The 22,407-nt window shown below is 54.8% G+C and overlaps 1 protein-coding gene and 1 long non-coding RNA gene across 2 annotated transcripts in view; one reads left to right on the plus strand and one right to left on the minus strand.

The window, feature by feature from the left end:
* ADARB2 (adenosine deaminase RNA specific B2 (inactive)) overlaps window positions 1–22,407 on the minus strand; it is a 414,146-nt gene that overhangs the window by 186,214 nt on the left and 205,525 nt on the right. The gene's annotated exons all lie outside the window — the stretch shown is intronic.
* Window positions 9,407–14,408, plus strand: LOC124502324 (uncharacterized). The gene is made up of 4 exons (XR_006959898.1): window positions 9,407–9,548; window positions 9,908–10,082; window positions 10,645–10,724; window positions 14,373–14,408. It is a non-coding gene; the product is annotated as an uncharacterized LOC124502324 (long non-coding RNA).

A 22,407-nucleotide genomic window follows, 5' to 3' on the forward strand; every position in this document is an offset into this window, starting at 1 on the left:
GCCCCGTGTTGCTGTTTTAATAGCAACCCGCGACGGAGGAAGTTCTAAGTGAGTTCACTCACACTGTGGAAATCTGCTTGCAAACCTAATACTGGCATCCCATTCCTCAAGGACCTTCCCGCCTCCACGGAAAGAGTACATTGGCAGTGAACTACGTGATTTTCACTGGCGCGGTTTATTTGCAAGCAGACTCTAGGTCCCGCCTGTGTGTCCCGCGCCGTGGGCAGGTGTTGGCCGCAGGTGAGAAGGCGGTTGGCTCGTGGGGAGCAGATATAAATGGAAATTCACCTGGAAGGAGTTTCATCATTCGATGTGCATTTTACAAATAGTCACTCTCTGAATTTACAATGTTAATTTATGATGATTATGATGAGCAAAATAATCAGGAAATGTGGATTTACTAACTTAGGGTGCTGGGTAATTCAGACTAAGGTAATACTGAATGGCTTGTGTATCTGTAGATTGGGCAGCTAGATCTAAGTCAACAAAAATAAAAAAAAAACACTTAAAAAAAGGAAAACCAGCAATGATCGAATAATAACACATAGATAAAAGAAATTTGATAATCTTTTATGGAAAGTTAAGCTGCTGGTCAGAGCTCACATTCTCACGCTCAGGGTGTTGCCTTTTTGTTTAAAAAACAGCACCAGAAAAGCTTTCTTATTGGGATTGTTAACGGTTTTTAAAATTAACATTCTTACTGCTATTTTTAGGTAACTGAGTTATTTGTGGTGGCCAATTTCTGAATTGCTTAATGGGTTCAAACTCATTTCTAATTCATCCAACTGCACACTGTTTTGTGATCAAGAGTTTACCAAAAGAAAGCAATTTTTGCACACAGAAACGACTCCTTCACCCCCAGCAGTTCCTGCTTTATAGGAATGCAAATGAAATAACGCACACTCTTCAGCTTTCTCTGGAGTTGGTGTTGAGTGAGGGATCACACAGTTCCTAGCTGGTCAGCTCATTCCTAAATGAGTGGTTGCAAAGTTTCATTCATAGGAGGGCATTCTGAATAAATAATCTGGGTATAGTTATCAGTAGGCCCTTTCCAGGCAAATTAACAGCCCAGCTGAACTCAACATGTAATTCTATCGTAAGTGAATATTTCCAATCAGTGAAACACACCCTTGGGACCTGCTGGAGGGAGAGCTCAGAGAACTTTCTAGAGCAAATCTACCAGTGAGAACAGAAGCCAGTCTAGGTCCTGGTCCCTGTACTAAGTAATGCTGGGACCAACCAAAACTGACCTTGCCACTTCCTCCAGGAAATATCTGGTCCTGAAAGAGAAGCCTGATGACTGGCGAAACAGCTTCCTCATCTTCACCCCAGCTTCCTCACAGAGACCCGTTTCCAGAGCATCGCCTCATGGAGCCCACAACCCGTCACATCATGAACCCTGCTGTGCCCGACCAGGTCCCTGCCTGCAGGGCCCACCGTACTGGTGCCTCTTGCCCCAGCCCTGCCCCATAAACAAACGCCCCGCCCTAGTTGCCACTTGGGGACGGGGCCAAGGCTCCCTGAAGGGACATCCTTGCCCACCGCTGCACGTCTTACAAACTTAACTCTGTGCATCCAAGGTCATCCTGCAGGCTTTTCTGAGAGCGGCCCTTGACGCTGTTAGTAAGGTGACTTCTAGGCACGGCCCACGGTAAAAAAAGATCACCAGTCACACTTTTCTGCCGCCCCCTTCCCCAGCCAAGTGCCCACATAACCTCTCGCTTTGGGTGAGACAAACATTGAGGTTTCCCCAGGAAAAATGGGATTGTTTGGGTGCCTGAGAAGGATCAGTTCCTTTTCTTGAAAGGAGGTTGTGTCTCATGATCTCCCAGGACATTTTCACCCCGAACCGTACATTTCTCCTGAATAAAATACAACCAGTCAAAACTCTGAGGAAATCTTAAGAGAATAATGTCTTGGCAACTGAAATACAAAATAAATTTAGGAAGACATCAGACTCAGCTCTGTGGTGGAAGGTTGAAGACCGGCTTGGAGGGGTGGGGACTGCTGTTGACGCTGTACCACGAACCCGGTTCTGAGAGCTTCGGGCCCTGACAGGGCTGGGCCAGCAGGCCGCCTCAGGCCCTCCGTCCGGATGCTGCCCTTCCAGTGGGGGTGGGACATACGCCTCATTAGTTCGCACACAGAGAGGCATCTCGCGGCCCCGTGGGGGTCTCGGTCATGCCACTAACACATACACATACATATCCGAGTCTCCGTGGGAAGAACGGCCTGCCTCCGCATTTAAATTTCTACATTCACGGTACTTCCCCCCACAAAGCGAGCTCCCCGCCGCAACGTGGGGCAGCTGTGAATCTTCCGGCAGCAGCAAGCTGCGAAGTCTCTCTGGAAAGCAAGCCTCTGGAGCCTCACACGGTCCCTTCTCTTCCCTGATTTAATGAGGAGTCTATGAAATTAAGCTTCTCTGCGTTTCGGTGTTAACGAAGTGCACACTTTTATGGAAGCTACAGAGAAAGAAGGCCAAGAAGCCAGCGCTCAGCTCAGGAGCTGAGGGTCGTGTTTCCCAGCCAGAGTCCCCAAGAGAAGGTCTCTTTTCCTTCTGTACCTCCATGGTCATCGTCCTCACCGTGGTGCCCCTGATCCTGAGATCCCAGCCCACTCACAGCTTCTGCCCTATCACTGAGCCTGTGGGATTTCTCCCTCCAGGCCCAGGGGCTCCCCTCCCACATGGCTTGACTTTTCTCCATGATGTGGGATGAATTGCATGGGGCCCAGATTCTTATGTTTCTATTTGGAGACAAGGGTTTTAAAGAGGTGTGCTTGGTGTCCTTATAAGAAGAGGTCTGGCCCCACAGACACAGGGGACAGGCCTCAGGAGAAACGGACTTTGGGGCACCTTGGATTTGGACCAGCCTCCAGACTGGGAGACAGTGAATCCCACTGCTTAAGTCCCAGCCAGTGGTGTTCATTGTGGCAGACCAGAGGACCATTTGGCACAAGTGGGAGAGACCCATGAAGAAGACTATTTTGTGTATGATGTGCTCATGGGTTTTGTGGCCAAACTTAAATGCTAATTTGAACATGACATAGTCTGTTGTTTTTGACTATTTTTAGTAGGACAGAGAAAAGTGGTTATTTTCAGCCCAATGGAATGAACTCCTTCAAAGCCAGAACCTGCCGCGAGCCGTGGACGGGGACACGAGGAAACCACGTCAGCAGCAATCTTACACCCGACTCCTCGACAAGGAGATGTTAGATCAGTGACATCACGAAAACTGCCTCCAAACCGAAGTGTTCCTGTGACAGAGCCCTCATTACAGTCCTAGCGTTCGGGGACCGCCTTCCATCTCAGATGTCCCGCCCCGTTGGCTTTAAAAGTACACGTGTACCTGTCAGGTTCGCTGTCCCGATGCCGGTCCAGGAAATATGGCCACGGTAATTATAGTTCTTCACGGGGTGAGGAAATGAGAACCAGCCGTAATCCTCTTATCATGGAGCTGGAGGATTTATTCCTCAGCAAAGGAGAGCAGAGAAATTTCAAGGGCAATTTATCTAATTCTTTCCCCGCATATAATTTTTAAAAAGGAAATTTTCCCCGATGAGGAAATGTATGTTTTTAAGAGTGATTCTTTAAAGATATTGATCTCTGGCGCATTCCCTGGCCTCTGATAGACTTTAAGTAATTGTCCCAATTAGGCTACAAGGTGAGTTTCTAAATCTTTCTTTCCTTGACGAGGCACAGGTGAATTTTAAACTGTTTTAATTATTTTCCCATCGTTTTTCTGTTTTCCAAAGCAGAACCATTAAGGCTTCCTTTCAGCTTACCCGCCTCCCTTCCACCTTTGCTTACGGCGCCCCCAGCCTGTGCCCTGGCCCACACCCCCCTGAGCGCACGCCCCCCAGCCCATGCCCCCTGGCCTGAGCCTCCTAGCCTGCACCCCTCAGCCCACGTCCCCCTCCCCCCACCTGCCTGCGCCCCCAGCCACCAGGGCTCACCTGTACCCTTCTCTCGCGGCTGAGCTAGCTTGACCGCCAATACACTACACAGGTGCTAACTGCCCAGAAAATGTTTCGGTAAATGGGAGCCGTGGGAGAGAAATCAAACAGTGGACGCTACGGGTTGGGTGTCATGTCCCCCCAAGATTCGTATGCTGAAGCGATACCCCCGTGTCAGGTGTCAGGAGGTGGGGCCTCTGTGGGGTAAGGAGGTCGTGGGGGTGGAGCACCCCCTCACTTGTTCCCCCAGATGAGGACACAGGGAGAGCATGCTGTCTGTGACCTAGGCGGGTTCACCGGACCCCGGGTCTGCCGGCACCAGGATCTTGGACGTCCAGCCTCCAGAGCCGTGAGGCCTCAGTGCCTGCAGTTTATGACCCCCCAGCCCTGTGGTCAGTTACGGCGGCCTGAGTGGACACGGGGGCCACTGGTACAAAAGACTGTAGCGTCTGACAGAAGCCAGGATGAGCCTCTACCCGCTTCCCGGGCCGCGTTCCAGCCAGAGAGACGCGAGGTGATTGTGGTGGCTTCCAGACCGGGATGCAGGTTTGTGGGGCAGAGAATTACCCTGTGTGTGTGCTTCCAGTCAGTTATGAATAAAACAAGCCACAAATGTGAGTATCACTTCAATGAGAAATAGACTCACATCTGCGGCGTGCACCTGCCGAGAGCTTGCCCTGACGTGCCTTGGCCAGCAGCGTGGCTTTCCCTCATGTGCCCACGGGTCGGCCTGGACACTGGAGAAATCCCCTGGAAGCAGTGTGTGGGGGGGTGGGGAGCAGGCTGGGGGCAGGGTGAGGTCGTGACCGAGGGGAGGGGTCAGGGTGGGTGTGGGAGCACTGGCAGGTGAGGGGGGAAGGGAGGGCTCCTGACTTGAGCGACTGGGAGGTTGACTGGCCTGGTGCGCACTCCTCAGAGCTGGGTGTTCACGGGGCCTTTATTCAAGTGCTCAGGACACGGTCACCACATGACTGTCCCCGTCAAGGGGACCTGCTCAGGTGCAGAGCCCAAACCAGCAACGCTCTGGCCTGAATTAGCAGAGGGGAAGGTTTGGAGCCCCCACCCAGTCAGGGACACGGGTGGCGGCCCGCGGCAGGCGGCTGATCCGGGTTCAGTAACTTGCATTTCCATATCAGTAATGAGTCATTTTATGTCTGATTAATGAAGTGCCTTTGGAGACAACGAACAAGTGTTCTGTCTCACGTTTTACAAAAGGCCAAATGCTCCCCTCTGAACGTGACTTGCTGAAAGAATTTTTGGCACAGACCCACCTTTAATGCAACTTAACTGGTTGGGCTTCATCAGTGTGTGCTCCTCGAAATGCACACTTCAGGGAGTGAGAAGACACGCCACGGTCCGGGGGAAAATGCCTGCAAGACACGTGTCCCACATGCGTGGGGCCCTGTGGCTGAAATATATCGCGTGTTCTCACTCAGCAGTAAGTAGATGGTCAAGCCGGTGGAAAAGGGGCAGTGAATCTGAACAGACACAGGGGCGAAGATGGTGGTTGTGGGAAACGTGGGGGAGCCCGGACGAGGCACCTCCCTGTGCTGCTGGGGTCCAAGGATGGCCGTGCTGGCCTGGACACAGACACAGGCTTACGTGGGGCCCGAGGACGGCCCTGCTGGCCTGGACACAGACCGCGCTTACACAGGGCCTGAGGATGGTGGTGCTGGCTGAGATGTTGACCACGCTTACGCAGGGCCCGAGGACATCGGTGCTGGCCTGGACACGGACACACACTTATGCAGGGCCTGAGGACATCGGTGCTGGCCTGGACACAGACACACGCTTACACGGGGCCCGAGGACGGTGGTGCTGGCTGAGACATTGACCGCGATTATGCAGGCCCTGAGGACGGCAGTGCTGGCCTGGACACAGACTGCGCTTACGCGGGGCCCGAGGACGGCAGTGCTGGCCTGGACACAGACACAGGCTTACGCGGGGCCTGAGGATGGCCGTGCTGGCCTGGACACAGACCGCCCTTACGCGGGGCCCGAGGACAGTGGTGCTGGCTGAGACATTGACCGCGATTATGCAGGCCCTGAGGACGGCAGTGCTGGCCCGGACACAGACACACGCTTACACAGGGCCTGAGGACAGTGGTGCTGGCTGAGACGTTGACCGTGCTTACGCAGGGCCCAAGGACATCCGTGCTGGCCTGGACACGGACACAGGCTTACGCAGGGCCTGAGGACGGCCGTGCTGGCCTGGACACAGACCGCGCTTACGGGGGGCCCGAGGACAGTGGTGCTGGCTGAGACGTTGACCACGATTATGCAGGCCCTGAGGATGGCAGTGCTGGCCTGGACACAGACTGCGCTTACGCGGGGCCCGAGGACGGCAGTGCTGGCCTGGACACAGACTGCGCTTACGCGGGGCCCGAGGACGGCAGTGCTGGCCTGGACACAGACACAGGCTTACGCGGGGCCTGAGGATGGCCGTGCTGGCCTGGACACAGACCGCCCTTATGCGGGGCCCAAGGACGGCAGTGCTGGCCTGGACACAGACACAGGCTTACGCGGGGCCTGAGGACGGCCGTGCTGGCCTGGACACAGACCGCGCTTACGGGGGGCCCGAGGACAGTGGTGCTGGCTGAGACATTGACCACGATTATGCAGGCCCTGAGGATGGCAGTGCTGGCCTGGACACAGACTGCGCTTACGCGGGGCCCGAGGACGGCAGTGCTGGCCTGGACACAGACACAGGCTTACGCGGGGCCTGAGGATGGCCGTGCTGGCCTGGACACAGACCGCCCTTACGCGGGGCCCAAGGACGGCAGTGCTGGCCTGGACACAGACACAGGCTTACGCGGGGCCTGAGGACGGCCGTGCTGGCCTGGACACAGACCGCCCTTACGCGGGGCCCAAGGACGGCCGTGCTGGCCTGGACACAGACCACAGTTGCGTGGGGCCTGAGGACATCAGTGCTGGCCTGGACACGGACACATGCTTACGCGGGGCCCGAGGACAGTGGTGCTGGCTGAGACATTGACCACGATTATGCAGGCCCTGAGGACGGCAGTGCTGGCCTGGACACAGACTGCGCTTATGCAGGGCCCGAGGACGGCAGTGCTGGCCTGGACACAGACACAGGCTTACGCGGGGCCTGAGGATGGCCGTGCTGGCCTGGACACAGACCGCCCTTACGCAGGGCCCGAGGACGGCAGTGCTGGCCTGGACACAGACACAGGCTTATGTGGGGCCCGAGGACGGCCGTGCTGGCCTGGACACAGAAACATGCTTACATAGGGCCCGAGGACATCAGTGCTGGCCTAGACACAGACACACGCTTACATGGGGCCCGAGGGCCTCATTGCTGGCCTGGACACAGACACACGCTTACACGGGGCCCGAGGACCTCAGCGCTGGCCTAGACACAGACACATGCTTATGCGGGGCCCGAGGACAGCCATGCTGGCCTAGACACAGACACACGCTTACGCGGGGCCCGAGGACGGTGGTGCTGGCTGAGATGTTGACTGTGCTTATGCGGGGCCCGAGGACATCTGTGCTGGCTTGGACACAGACACACGCTTACGCGGGGCCCCAGGACAGTGGTGCTGGCTGAGACATTGACCGTGCTTACGTGGGGACTGTGAGCACTTGGCACACAGCGTGCCAGTGTTCTGTGAAAGTACATGGAGGACCTTCCGTCCACATGACTCAGTGCCCCCGTCACTGCCCGGAGGAAGTGACATCCTTCCCTCCACAGGCCGCAGTGTGAGCGTCCACGGCTTGCTCACCACCGCCCTGAGTGCATTCCATCAGGACAGTGGGTGAAGAAGCCTGGCTCAGCCATGGGAGGGAGGAACCTTCTGGAAGCTCAGGTGATGATTCCATTCTGGGCAATCTCGAAAAGGCAAGGTTGTAGGGACAGGAGAGAGATCAGGAGTTGGGTTGGGGGCGGGCGCTGCCTGCAAAGGGCAGGAGGGAATGTTTCTGGGCCTGGGCTGATGGAACTATTTTATATTTTGATGGTGCTTTTAAGGCTGTTCTGCTGTCAAAACTGGTAGGTCTGTGCACTGAAAGAGCCAGTTTTACTGCGCATTCCTTATACCTCAGTCAGTCAGAGATCTTGTAAGAAATAGGCCAGCGCAGAGGAAGCAGCCTGCTTCCCTCAGTTTGAAAGTGTCAGAAATTCCCTGAAATGCCCCATCCCCGCACACTTGCTTCTTCAGGATGAGGGGTTTCCTGCCCATGGTGTTAAACCTTTGATAATCTCCAGAACCTCAGGAGAACGGCGTCCGCTGCTCAACAGGAAGGCCCCGGGGAGAAAATCCACAAAGATAATGGGTTTATAGGTATGGATGGCAAAGAGAGTGGAGAAGCACATTCTTAATTTTTTTGGTTAATTTTATTTATTTTTATTTATTTTTTTCATGTTTACTTATTTTTGAGAGAGAGAGAGAGAGAGAGAGAGCAAGCAGGAGAGGGGCAGAGAGAGAGGGAGACACAGAATCCAAAGCAGGCTCCAGGCTCCGGGCTGTCAGCACAGAGCCCGACGTGGGGCTCAAACCCACGAACTGTGAGTTCATGACCTGAGCCAAAGTCGGACGCTCAACCGACTGAGCCACCCAGGCGCCCCTCCAGTCATGCACTGTTTTTATTTATGTTTTATTTTTATTTTTTTACTGTTTATTTTTGAGAGGCAGAGAGACAGAGTATGAGCGGGAGAGGGGCAGAGAGAGAGGGAGACACAGAATCCGAAACAGGCTCCAGGCTCTGAGCTGTCAGCACAGAACCCAACGTGAGGCTGGAACTCACAAACGGTGAGATCATGACCTGAGCTGAAGTCGGACGTTTAACCGACTGAGCCACCCAGGCGCCCCTTTTCTGTTAATTTTAATGATAAGAAAGGAGTAACCAGGGTGAACTCCGAGGGCCATGGAAGGACCTGTCACGTAGGATTCCCCTGATGGGGCCTCTGCTGTTGGGCCCCTGCAGCAGGTGCTCACGGGGCAGAGTTTCAGTTTGAGAAGATGGTTATGACCTGGAGATGGTGGCCATGGGTCACAGCAAAGTGTGTTCAATGCCCTGAACTCTGTATGCGCTCAGAGCTGGTGAAAACAGTAAGTGTCCTGTTATGTACGTCACCTAAAGTAAATAAATAGAAAAGACTAACCCGTCGGCTCCGTCGCCAGCACCAGGGAACTGACTCGCGTGAGCTCTTGCTTTCCAGAATGGCCTTTTCACACGTGTGGACCCCAGGTACCACATGTGTCTGTGTCCCCAAGGACTCCGCGGTCTCCCTCGGAGCGCACGACAGCTCTGTGACCCTGAAAAGCATCTCCTGCAGCTTCCCCTTTGCGACCTCAGGACGGCTTGGGCGTCGGGGAGACTCTTGGTCTCTTGGCTCTGAGGATCTTACCTCCTGTTTGTGGTACGGAACCAACGTCACCTTAACCATCAATTTTGGGTCTTTTTTCACTAGTGGAGTTCACCCCAGCCTGACGTCTGTCCTGTCCTGCCCGGGGAGCGCAGCAGGGCCAGTCCCCCTCCCCCAGGCCTGTAAATGGAGCTTCTGAGGACGGAGATGATGGAGGCTGAGGGAGAGGAGAGACTTCTGATTCCGCAGAATCAGAAGAGCAGGTCAGCATGTGTGTTGGAGCCCCCCCGGGACAGCCATGCACGCCATCAGTCCCTGTGCCCTCGCAGCTGTGGCCGTTGGTTGAAGCATGACTAATGTTCTCTTGTATAAATTTTCGGCTTTTCTTTTCTGCCGACGGAAGGGGTTAGGCTCCCAGGCCCGAGCTCGAGCTTTTCCTCCTCAGCGTGGGGCAGGCTGGAGGCCCAGATTTGTTAGGCTACAACTCACACCCGCTGGCTCTTGGGCAGGGCCAAAGGCCCAGGGGAGGCCCAGGGGGCCCGCCGTGTACCTGGGCAGGTCCCGCAGGGGCTGAGCTCGGACTCCCGGCCTTGCGGTTAAGCTGTCTCCTAAATTCCCCCAGCTGTGTGTGAACGAGAAAGGACATTTAAGCGGGGCTCCTCCCTCACTCCACGGTGGATGTGGGTCAGAAAGTTCTGGGTGGCCCCAAGCAGCATCACACTGCTCCACCCACACGTTCGCTGGCCTGCGAGCTCTCTCTCCAACTAGGTCAGGACGCTTGGAAATGCCACACACAGGTGAGTAACACAGAGTTCATTGACTTCTCTGGGGCCCCCGGGGGGGAGGGGGCAGCCCCGTCTCGTGGTTAAGTTGATTTACCCAAGTTCGCACGCAGGGAGAGACACAGGCCCACCATGCTCCAGATGGAGTATCTGTGCCCAGGGAACACAGCCAGTGGGCAGAGGCTGGTCTCTGTGCTGTAGTGCCTGCAATTCCCACCCTTGGAACGCATTAGACTTTCCCAGAATCGTATCCCAGAAGGCCCCGCGAAATCCACATCTGACTCTTCCGGACAAGTGCCTGCAGCCATGATGTGACTGGCGAGCCCAGTGGTCTGAGCCTGGGTCGTGGGCAGACTGGATTTTGATGTAAATTGGAACCGAGGAAGAACAATTTAGGCACCGCCCTTGACTACCGAGTACAGAACGCAGGTGGTTCCTGAGAGGGGAAGGAAGAAGGGGGCAGGCGTCAGGTTACAAGTTTCGAAGGCTTGGCCTTGACTCTCTGTTTTGGTCTCACATCTATTATTCCCTCTGTCTCCCCACTTCCTGCCACGCTGTAACCCACCTCGTAAACCAGCGGGGTGACTCCTGGTTCCCATCTACCACACGAACTTGGAGCACACGGCAGCCACTTTGTCCATATCCATCTTTAACATGGTAAGTGCTCACCATTTAGCTCTCGCCTACCCATTTGAGAGGCACACAGATTCAGGAAGAACATTTGTGCAAAAAGGCATTAGCAGTTTTCAAGCTTCGGTCTGTTCTTGAAAGCAAGTGTCCTTCTGATGAAACCAATTAAAAAAAAAAATGCCCGGTTGGGTTTTTGAGAATTAATCAAGGACTGTGTGGCCTCACGAGAGAATGTTCTCCTTCCGTGTCTCCTTCTCGGTGCCTTGGAAATTAGGCTGAGGTTAGAAGGCCCATCCCAGGCTGTTTCTATGGTGTTTCTCTTTGGGCCGTGTTGACACATGAAAGCCACATTGCTTCCGTGGTTGGCGCCGGAGCAAGATGGAGGCCGAGAGAGAGGGGGACGCGACGAATGTAGAAGGGCCGTGTCACCTTCCTGTGGGGGTTCAGCCCCGAGGGGCGACGCCCGGCGGGCTAGCAGCCCTGCCTATTAACTAGTCGGCCTGGTTCCCGGGGGGCCCAGAAAGCGACGTCCAGAATGAATCATGTCAGCATTCCTATGCGGGGCTGGCGCTCCATGCTTTGGGAAAATAAAAATAAGTGTTTATGCTGGCGAATTGTAAAATCTGCTATTTCCTTTATTCCATCTTGTGCTTTTAAATAGACCACATTAAGCTCACCGGGGGTAGCGGCTCTGACACAGCGCGCGTCCCTCCCTGCGGAATGAAAGCAATCTGTCTGACGAGGGCATTGAGGACCAGTAATTTACTACCTCAGCTGTGATTTTAAATGCTCCCCCACTGCAGGGACGGGAGCCTTCTTTCTCTAATTACAGTGGAATCAGTGGCTCGCACACGCATGTACCATGCTGCCGTGCCCGCTATTTATAACAGTCGCGTCTCCGCCGACGTGTTCTCAATATGTCATCCACGAAGGGCTGTCGGGATCAATCCTGTCCTTTCTTTTTTCTTTCTTTATTATTTTTTTCTCTAAAATAATATCATCACTTGAAAATTCAAATACGTGCAAAACTGAAACGTAATAGAAAAACGGCACCAAGCAAAATTGAAGTCAACTCACACCCAGTTGCCCACTGTGCGTCTCCCAGAATCGCGCTTTCGGACGGAGGCCATGGTGAAACGCCAATGCCTGCCTGGGACGGGCGTCGCAGCGGCCTCTCTGCCTGGCGAGAGCTCCTGCCCCGGGTGGAGACTCCACCAGTGTGCCCGCCGCCCACTCTCTGCACCCCATGTAGCTTTGTGCTGCTTGCCACACCTCTCCGTCTCGATGGGGCCAGCTCCTGTGGTTATCTCCTAGCACCCGCTGTGGTGTACCGGCCGCACCTCTACACACTCGACCCAGTACCTTGCAGTGGAAAGGGCAGCCATCAACAAGAGACGGAGGAAGCAGACAGATCTGAGGGGCACAGAGGGTGCTTTGGGCGCCCGAGCCTGGGCTTTCCGCTCCCACCGGAGGAGTGCTCCTGGGAGGTTGGGGGTGCTGGCCCTGCTCTGGCCCAGAAACGCAGTGGTTTTCCCTCTCGCGGGTCGAGGGGGCCGTCCTGTGTCGGGCGAGTCTGATGCTGAAGCGAACCAAGGCGGTTGTAGGAGATGTGTTAGGATCCCTGAATTACTGGACATGACGTCCTGAAGGAGCCTGGAGAGCCACTCTGGTGACAGCATGGCGGCCACTGTCCCCTGTCCTTCCATCTTGGGTCTCCATCGGCTGGTAGCCCTCAAGGAGCTGCTGGGCTGCTGGCTGCCTCCCCTCTTCCCTGCAGAGCACGCCGATCACAGACACTGAAGAAGCCCTGTCCCTTCGGGGTGGCACTGCAGGCCAGGCTTAACCAGGGTGTGTCTCCAGCAGAGAGCTGCTCTCACAGGAAAGAGGTCGCCAACCGCTTTAGATCCCGAAGGTCGTGATCTTCTGTTGGCAAAATGCAGTTTTCAGGCAACACTTAGTCACGTCTTGACTCCCAGTGTCCTTATTTGCTTGTCTGATTTGGAGTTATTATTTCTTTTTAGTATTATGATCTTAGAATTTGTTTTAAAAGACACGCAAAGAGTTTTGAAAACGATGAAACTCTCAAATTTTACTTAAGCTACCTTATGATGCTTGCCAAGTTTTAAATAAAAAAATTTCTTTTTAGGGCACCTGGGTGGCTCAGTCGTTGAGTGTCTGACTTCGGCTCAGGTCATGATCTCACAGTTTGTGGTTTTGAGCCCCGTGTCAGGCTCTGTGCTGACAGCTCAGAGCCTGGAGCCTGCTTCAGATTCTGTGTCTCCCTCTCTCTCTGCCCCTCTCTCACCCGTGCTCTGTCTCTGTCTCTCTCTCTCAAAAATAAATAAACATTAAAAAAAAGAGTAAATTTTTTTCTTAAATTTAATGGTGGGAATGCAAACTGGTGCAACCACTATGGAAAACAGCATGGAGATTCCTCAAACAAGTAAAAATAGAACTAGCCTACGATCCACCAGTCCCCCTTGTGGGTAGGAATCCAGAAGAATTGGAATCAGGATTTTGAAGAGCTATATGCAGTCCAGCGTTCACTGCACCATTATTTACAAATCTTTTAAATAGGCTACTATCTGTGAGCCACTGTCAGGTACTTCCAGGGAAAGAAGGATAAATAAAATACTGCCGTTCTCAAGGCAACTATAGTCCAGTAGGAAAATGTGGTCTTCTAACTGTACTGGGAGGTCACATAAGAGAAGAACAGACAAAGTGCTAAGAAAGTTCAAGGGAAGATCACGGCTACTGGAGATATTTGCAGAAGGGCTCGATAATGACTTGTAAAACATGGATGGAGGAGTAAACTTTAAACTTGTGGAATAAATCCAGCCCGACGAAAGAAACAGCCAAGTCTCGGAGCCGGGAATGAATAGAGCTTGGAGAAATGAGCAGAGTTTGGATGAAGTGGATGTGATTCAAGTGGGTGTGAGGCAGGGGCGTCTCGGGAGCCTGGGTGGCACAGACTTTGTCACGGGGGCAGCAGCCCAACCCGTCTCTGGGCGCCGGGCCATGGTCCCAGTAGCAGAACATGCCTGGGCCCCCAACAAACCCATGTCTGCTTGTCTCCAGCCAAGCAGCTGGGCCGTGACAACCATAGCTGTTTCCGGCACAAGCACCTGGGGGGCTTCAGCTGCCTTTCCAGCAGCTGTGCTGATGATGCACATTTGAGCCGCGATTCATGCATCTTTCCAGGTCTGGCTACCGGAAGTTGTAAGCTATAATAATGCTGACGCAACTCTACAATGCATCGCTGCGGGCCCTGCAGGGTTAACGGATGACACTGGGTACAGACCATTCAAAAACGCTCAGGTTAACCCGACACAACTTCACACTTAGAAGGCAGAGCAGCAACAGAAAATCGTGACTGACTCAAAATAACGCTGAAGATCTATTCCTGTGCATGTTGTCTCACAAACGGCAGGAATCCCACTTATCTGTGTGTGTGTATGTTTATAGGAGCTCGGGAACAGCCGGGATTTATTGTAAACACGGCGTTTCAGTCTTTATTAACTCTGCGACACCAATTCGGTAAATGTTAGGACTCGTGTAGTGGGTTATGTGTAAATGATCTTTGGGTGTAAATATAGATAAAAATCGATGGGATCGATTGCTTATAAGAACCAAAGAAAAGAGAACCCATGAAGATACCCTCGCATGTCTCAACAGCCCCGCGCCAGACTGCAGAACGATCCCCAAGGAGTGGACGCGAATGCACTATTCCACAGAAGATTTCTTTCTACGGTCGGAGCCTCGTGGAAAGGTTTTCTCACATTATTATGATCTACCTCCTTGTAAAGCCTGCCCACCGTCCTTCCGAAACCCCATTTCTGGATGTCTGCAACTATCATACGAAAGCAAATTGTTTCTGTTATGTTCTGCCCTTCTGGGGGGGGGGCGGCGGGGTGAAATACAGATGTGTTTTCTGGCAGACTTCGTGCTGGCTGGTGTTTCTGCTATTGAGGCTGGTTTATGCCGTTCCCATTCTGACTTCCAGCACATGACCCATGCTTTCTGGAGGGGGAGGTGTGTGGCTTCATGAACTTACAATCTGTTTTCATATCTAAAACTACTAACAGGATGTCACTCCGTGCCTCGCCCTCACAGGTCACTCTTCAGCGGAGCAGTAGTCTGTGGCCATGGTCATTTAGATGACCACAAATCCAGTTTATTTGTGCTCTTATTCAATACGCACTTCATCATCCTGCCCTCAAAGAAAACAGTTCAGTCTAAGAGTTCAACAAACACATTAAGCATCTATTGAATGCCAGATAATAAGATCACTGAGATGAACAAGATAGAGTGTCTACACCTGAGATACTTCTTTTGAGAAAATGGATCAAACAGATCACTTCAGAGCGTCGGGTAAGTGCTGTGGTGGAGGGACGCACGGCCGGCTGGGGTGGGTGAGGGGCGGCTGAAACCATGACACCTTCATGGGAATCCTTCCTGACGGGCTAGTGGGAGAAGGGCCACCCACATAAAGGGAATTGGATGAGCCAAGTCTGAGGTGTCAGGGATGTTGATGAGAGGCAAGCGGGCCCATGAGGACGGGTGTGAGCGAGCGGGCAGTGGCCCAGGCACAGCCTTGTCTGTGCCGCTGGGGACTTGGATCACACCGGGGGAGAGACGGTGAGGAGGTGGGACAGAGGGCATGGTGGCCGTGGCTCCAACAGCCTCTCCATTTAATAGTCTAGAAACATTTGAAAAGAAGATTTAGTTCAGCACATCTTGCACATCTTCTCCTGAGCCAATCTTTGCCATCAGTGTTTGTGTAAATATTCCTAAATGATCCGTGGGATGATCTTGCCTAGTTTTTTTTTTTTTTCCCTGTGGTTGACACTATAGCGACTGAGCTTTACTTTTGGAATATACGTCCAGCCTTTTTCGAAATCAGGAAATACTTGCTTAGTTGGGATATCTGGGGTGGAGGCGGAGCCTTGTGCCCAGAAGGAAAGGCAGGTCTGAATGCTGGAGTTAGGGTTCCATTATTTAGGGGACGGGAAAGCCGATATGGCTGAGGCTGGGAAGGAGCCCAGGAGGGGCACGAGGAGATGGGGCAGACCGTGGGGGCGTCCCCAGCGCTCACAGCTTCTCCCCTGGGTGACAGGACCCCCCCCCCCCCCCGCCGAGGGCACACAACTGACCAGACCTGGGGACGAGGATGCCGTGCGGAGCCCCAAGGGCCGTGTGGGGTCCGGTGGCCGCATGTGGTGGTGGTGGCTGTGCTGGGAGCAGGGCCTCGGTCCGCGTCCCCCAGGTGCCGGCTGTAGGACGGGGCGCACTTGCTCAGCGCAGGGGAGGGGCTACACCACGTGCCTCGAGGGGCTGCTCTGAGGGTCGAGGGAGCTGAACTCTGCCGGGCAGCACCCATGGCCGCCTAAGTCCCTAACCCTGGGGGCTGGGTGGATGGATGTGTCGAAGGTCAGAGGTGACTCCCAGGCTCTGAGCAAAGCAGGGCCGGGTGCCGCGTGCCAGGAGTGGTCTCTGGGAAGAGGTGCAGCGCGTGCCATCCGTGGGCCTGCGGGGCATTTATGTGCCCGCGTCAGTGACGCAGCCGTGCGGCGGGGAACCGGCCCTTCCATGGCGGGTGGGGGGGTGGGGTTCCTGGGGGCGGAGGCAAGACGCAGCGGGTGTATTTAGGGCACAGAGGAGTAGGGCTGACACGGGAAGCAGGGCCGTCCCCTTCACACCAGCCTGTGTGGAGAGCTGGGGAGGGACCCGGTGGGGAGGGGTCAGGCTGTGTTTTAAAGGGTCGCTTTGTCTCCAGGGTTAGCATCGTCGGGGCCAGAAGAGATGCGGGTGGAGAACAGCGTGGCTGTGGGGGGGGATGAGGGACGGGAGAGGCATTATGGGAACACGAATTTGTGGGCCCTGCTGACGGGGAGCATGGGCTGGGGCGCAGGCGGGTTCGGGGCTGGACTGTTTGGTGGGTTCTGGCAGCCCTCACCAGGGAAGCGCTGCAGAAACAGAAGCGGATCTGTGGCTCGGGGAGGGCGGCAGGTTCTGTGTCGGCGGCTGGAGGTGCCCGTGGTCACCGTGGTGCAGGGGGAGGGTAGGCTGGGGGAGTCGGGGAAGCCTGGCCGGTGAGGGACGCAGCCTTTCGCCGTCGAACCCCAGGGCCGAGTCGCACTGACATCCGCTCCTTTGTGGGGCCGTGGTCACACCTGTGTGTGTGGGCATCTCCCCGTGTCGGTCGTTCTCTCTGCAGAGGGAGAGGTTCCTTCTCCCTGCCCCCCGTGCTCCTACCTCCCGGGCTCTGAGCACCCCTAGCTCCAGGGGAGCACGGCTGCAAAGCAGGGCGTCTGCCCCTGGGACGGCGGGCGTGGGCACCAACTGACCAGAAGCTGCAACCCAGGCTGACCCTGTGGCACGGGTGGGTGTGCTCGGCAGCACAGGGAGGGTGGCCGGCCCCACGTGGGAGGTCGGGGAGGTCTACGGGGACGGATGGCCAACAGCCCCTTTCATGGGGGGGGGGACGGGAGGGTGGCCCGGGAGAGGGGGGAAGGATGTGCCTTCGTGGGGGGTGAGTCGGTTTGCCACGGGGCTCCCAGAGCGAGGAGGGAAGGAAGCCAGGACGGGGGTGCCCCATGCCCAGAGGTGAGCAGACTGGCCCACTGGCTGGGGCGGCACCGGGCCTGCTGGCCCCCCCACGCCAGCACGGACCTCTGCCTTAACCGCCTGAGCCACCCAGGCACCCCTCTGTGAATGTCTTGGGCTTGGTGGGTATTTTGCATAGATTTGGAACTAAGGTTTGGAGAGAAGGAGCTGAGGAAGGGAACGAAGATGTGTTACTAACTAACCTGCTGTGTTTGTGGTTTATCTCCAGGTGTAAAGGCCACCTGGGGTGAGCCGGCCCAGGAGTCGATTCTCCAGGCGACAGAGGAGGGTATCTGTTTGCTCAGAACCACAGAGTTTTGTTTCTCCTCAAATCTAGGTGAAAAATCATTGTCTGGGAGGCAGTTAAGACTGAGAAAAAATTCTCAGCTGCTTTGAAAACAGTGAAAACACTTTGCATTTCCAACAAAAGAGACGCCTTTTGAAGGTGGGAAATTGTCACCACATGACTAAAGAGGAGCCTCTTCAAAGGGAGACGATGGGAGCCAGAGAGGGAGTTAGGGAGACCCCCACCGACAGCTTGCCCAGGGCGGGTGGGACGCGGTGGGCTGAGGTCGGTGGTCTCTGGATGGCAGGCCGGCTCGGAGGACAGGACGGTGGAGGAGGACTGACTGAGGCAGCCGGGGCCCCAGGATGGGGGGGGGGGGTCGCTGGCAGAGACCCCGCCCCCAGGAGGCCCTTCCGCCGGGCCCCTCTCACGTCCCACGAGGACACCTTCCCGGAAGGCGCCGCAGCCCGGCCGGCCACCGCGGAGGGGACAGCCACACACCCGAGCCCTGGGCCGCTTTCTAGGTCCTGTGTGGTGGAGGCCTCGTACAACTTGCGGTTCCCACATTCGGGATGGAGCAAGGCCCTGCAAGAGGCCTGAAGCCGTCTGATTGACAGCCCAGGGGAGCGAGGCCCCCTGAGCGCGCCGGTGCGCAGTTACCACTCGGCTTCCATGGAAACGCGCAAGACTGGGGGAGACAAGGTAAGGGTTTTAAAGACAGCCTTCTTTTTATAACTTATCCTCTTGCGTCTGACCGCCGTTCCCATGGCAACCAGATCAGAAAGGCCAGCAGCGCCAGAACTCTTATTTGCACCGTGGATTTCGAGCGTGTGAGGACTGCCCGGCTCGTCAGGGAGGCGAGGTGCCTCTCCTACCACCCAGCCCTGGGTCGGCCCCACGGAAACCCCCGGAAGGCGCCTGGACCCCCTGGACCCCCTCCCCGGCCCTCTGGTGTGTCAAGGGCACTTCACGTGTTGCGTCCGGCTGGGACCCATAAGTGTGTGGCCGCATTCGTCACGAGCTGCAGACGACTTAGAACCCGCGGTACTTTCTGCTTTTCACGGTCGAGGAAACGTCTGGGCTGCCCGTGGCTGAAGAATAGTGATCCCGGGACTGGTCCTAGTCGCTCTGGCCCACGTGCTCCCTGCCACGCCGAGGCCACGAGCCTGAAGCTCGTCTTGTTGCCACTAGAGAACACACTGCACTCAGGCCAGGTGCGTGTGGGGCTGCCCCACCTTGTAAACCCTGGCTCTGTCTGGTCATCAGCGGGGTAATCATCTTGTCTTGTTCACAAGGGCTGACACACCAACTGTGTGGCGAGGTGCCCAACGACAACAGAAAGTAGCAAATGAACATGAGGGGGTCTGGTCTTTTAAGTAAAAATATGTAGACCAGGGGCCCTTGGGTGGCTCAGTCGGTTAAGCGCCCGACTTTGGCTCAGGTCAGGATCTCCAGGTTGCTGAGTTTGAGCCCCCATGTTGGGCTCTGTGCGGACAGCATAGAGCCTGCTTGGGATTCTCTCTCTCTCCCTCTCTGTCTGCCCCTCTCCCACTCTCATTCTCTCTCAAAATACATACATAAACTTAAAAAAAATGTAGACCGAAAGAAAGTGCCACCCTTGTCCCCAGAGAGCTCACACACAGGTGTCTGTCCATCATTTGTCCACTGGAAGTGGCTCACAGCTCAGGGAAGAAACTGTCGCTGCAGGGTTTTCAAATGGCCTGTGTGGACACGGCCAGGCCCAGGGAACCTCTGTGATCGTGTGTCTGTGTTGGTTCTCTGTTAAGTGAAGGATCTCAGCTCAGCGAACCTTTAGCAAATCTTCGCCAAGCCCAGGAGTAAAGGTCTGGAGGGCGCAGGGTTGAGTAAGACCTCAGTGCTGCCCCAACGGGCCCGCACTCCAGTCGTACGTGACCTCCACCGGCCCTCTCTAACCCTGAACACTCCAGTCGTACGTGACCTCCGCCGACCCTCTCTAACCCTGAGCACCCCAGTCGTACGTGACCTCCTCTGACCTTCTCTAACCCTGAGCACTCCAGTCGTACGTGACCTCCTCCGACCCTCTCTAACCCTGAGCACTCCAGTCGTACGTGACCTCCTCCGACCCTCTCTAACCCTGAGCACTCCAGTCGTACGTGACCTCCGCCGACCCTCTCTAACCCTGAGCACTCTAGTCGTACGTGACCTCCGCCGACCCTCTCTAACCCTGAGCACCCCAGTCGTACGTGACCTCCTCCGACCCTCTCTAACCCTGAGCACTCCAGTCGTACGTGACCTCCGCCGACCCTCTCGAACCCTGAGCACTCCAGTCGTACGTGACCTCCGCCGACCCTCTCGAACCCTGAGCACTCCAGTCGTACGTGACCTCCGCCGACCCTCTCTAACCCTGAGCACTCCAGTCGTATATGACCTCTGCCGACCCTCTCTAACCCTGAAATATCGTGCAATGTCTTATTGACTGTGACATTTGATTTTAACATTACTGTTTTCATTTTCTCTGTGAGACTCTGAGCTTACACAGACAGTGCAGTTGAAGCCCAGGAGACAGCCCCGTGGCCTTCAGCTCGAGACGCGACTTCCTTTTCCTGCCCTGGCTTTGACACAGGGTATGAGGGTGTCAACGGCCAAATGTAAGTGGAATTATGGGAGTGTCTCCAGTGTCTGTTCCTTGCTTTCTTGCTGCCCCTGTTTAAGCAACTTCATGTCCTGGGTCCAGCTGTTCAATCTGTAGGGTGAAAACGTCATACCCCTGTGCTTGGCCATGGTTGTTGGGAAGATCTCAGCTTTACGAGGTGATGAACTTGGCTGCCCACTGGGAGTCCCGATCCCACACTTTGGCCGTCAGACGTGAGAGCACTCACTGGGATCCTCCGGGGAGCAGAGAGGGCTGTGTGCATGTGAGTCCCAGGCTGAGGAGTCCAACAGCCATCAGAGCCGTTCCCAAGGGACACGCCAGTGTCCAGAGGTTAGTAAGTGTGGCTTGGGGCACATGTGCTGTGTGGCTATGGCCATATCTCAGCATCTCAGCTGCAGGACACTCCATTGGGGTCGACCAGAACTCCAGTGAGTAGCTGGGCTATAGAGCCCAATTCTCACGGCAGGAATTAGGCAAGAGGCAAGGGACTGGGTTCAGGGCAAGGACTTGGGGTACAGACAGCAACCCAGGCAGCCTGCCTGTGTCGTGGACCCAGGAGGATCAATGTTTGCTGGGAATGCTGGGATCTCTGCAGTGGGGGCTCCCTTGACACAGGGGATAAACAGGGCCTGGGCCACACAGGTGGGTGGGGTCTCACAGCCTGGATTTGGACAGAAACCCTAGTCCTGAGAGGGAGCAGGGCACAGATGCTGGAGCCAGTGCCGAGTCCGGGGTCACTTCTGCCCCATCGCTGGCCCTCTGAGCCCGGACAAATGACCACCACCTCCAGCCTGTGCTGTACCTGAGAAAGGCAGCCCTCCTCTCCCCGAGAAGGGGGATGATGTGCAAGCAATTTGCACCTGCTGCATATGGCTATTTTTAGTAGACAAAACTTATATTCGCTATTCCCGCACCTGCCTCTCGTACCAGCACCCTTAGCCCAGAACCGTCCACAGGCCTGCCAGGCCTGCCCACCGAGGTCACAGCTCTGTAGTGCACGAGCCTGAAATCCTCTGCATGACTTGGGCACAGCAGTCCCACTCCCTGGGCCCTCTGGGGCTATATAGCCCTTCAAAGAGAATATCCAGAAAGGGCGATGCCTTAATGCAACCAAGTGAGCGTCTAACACAGAAACCGAATTGCTTCTTGGGTGTTAATGTAAAGTCCGGTGCTGAGCCGCCTGGATTCAAATCCTGCTTTTACCCCTAACAGCTTTGTGACTGGTTTAATGTCTGCGAGTCTTAATTTTATCTTCCCACATCGCTATAAGGATATGACATCTGCTTATTGCCACAGAGTTGTCCACCTAAACATGGCTGAAATGGTACGTTTTATATTATGTATTTTTTACTCAATAAAAAAGCCAGGGGCACCTGGGTGGCTCAGTTGGTTGAATGTCAGACTTCAGCTCAGGCCATGATCTCATGGTTCGTGGGTTCAAGCCCCACATTGGGCTCTGTGCTGACAGCTCGGGGCCTGGAGCCTGGTTGGGATTCTGTGTCTCCCCCTCTCTCTCTGTCCCTCCCCTGCTGGTGCTCTGTGTGTGTGTGTCTCTCTCTCAGAAATGAATAAATGTTTAAAAAAAAGCCAAAGCTTTTTGATAAAATATTTTGGATAAAATATTGCCCCCCCCAACAGCTCTGGTGTAACATTCTTGCCACACACATTGAAGGCCTACTTTCTCGTCAGATTGCCTGTGTGACACACACACATGACCCCCCCCCCCGTTCCCCACCCCCGCCACGCTCAGGCTGTGTCCTGGGCTCCTTCTGAGACCCTACTGTGATCCTTCCCCTGTGACAGCAAGATCACAAAATTGCAAGACAGTCAGATTTTCCTTTATACTCTGGCTGCAAGGAAGCTCAGAGCTAAATCTGTAGCTCAACGTACAAACTGCATTTCTAGGTGCTCAGACTCACAATCGAAATAACCTTTTTTCTTTTTTATCCTGTTTCTCAATGTGATTTTAATGCGTTTTCTATTTTTTCCCCATTGAAACGATCTTAACAGCTGAATTCAGTATTCTCATAAATGGTAATTATTGTGATGAAAGACATCTCTGAACCTAGAGTAAACCCTCTTATTTCTCTCTTGTTTTCTTTTTTTCTAAAAGTCTTACAGGATTTGAATTATAGATTCAAGTCATGCGAAGAGTAAAGCCCAGCAAAACAATAAATTTCTAA

This window comes from Lynx rufus, unplaced genomic scaffold (assembly GCF_022079265.1).
Source record: "Lynx rufus isolate CCGP_SWC_20201006 ecotype Redwood Valley unplaced genomic scaffold, mLynRuf1.p SCAF_7, whole genome shotgun sequence".
Lineage (NCBI taxonomy): Eukaryota > Metazoa > Chordata > Mammalia > Carnivora > Felidae > Lynx > Lynx rufus.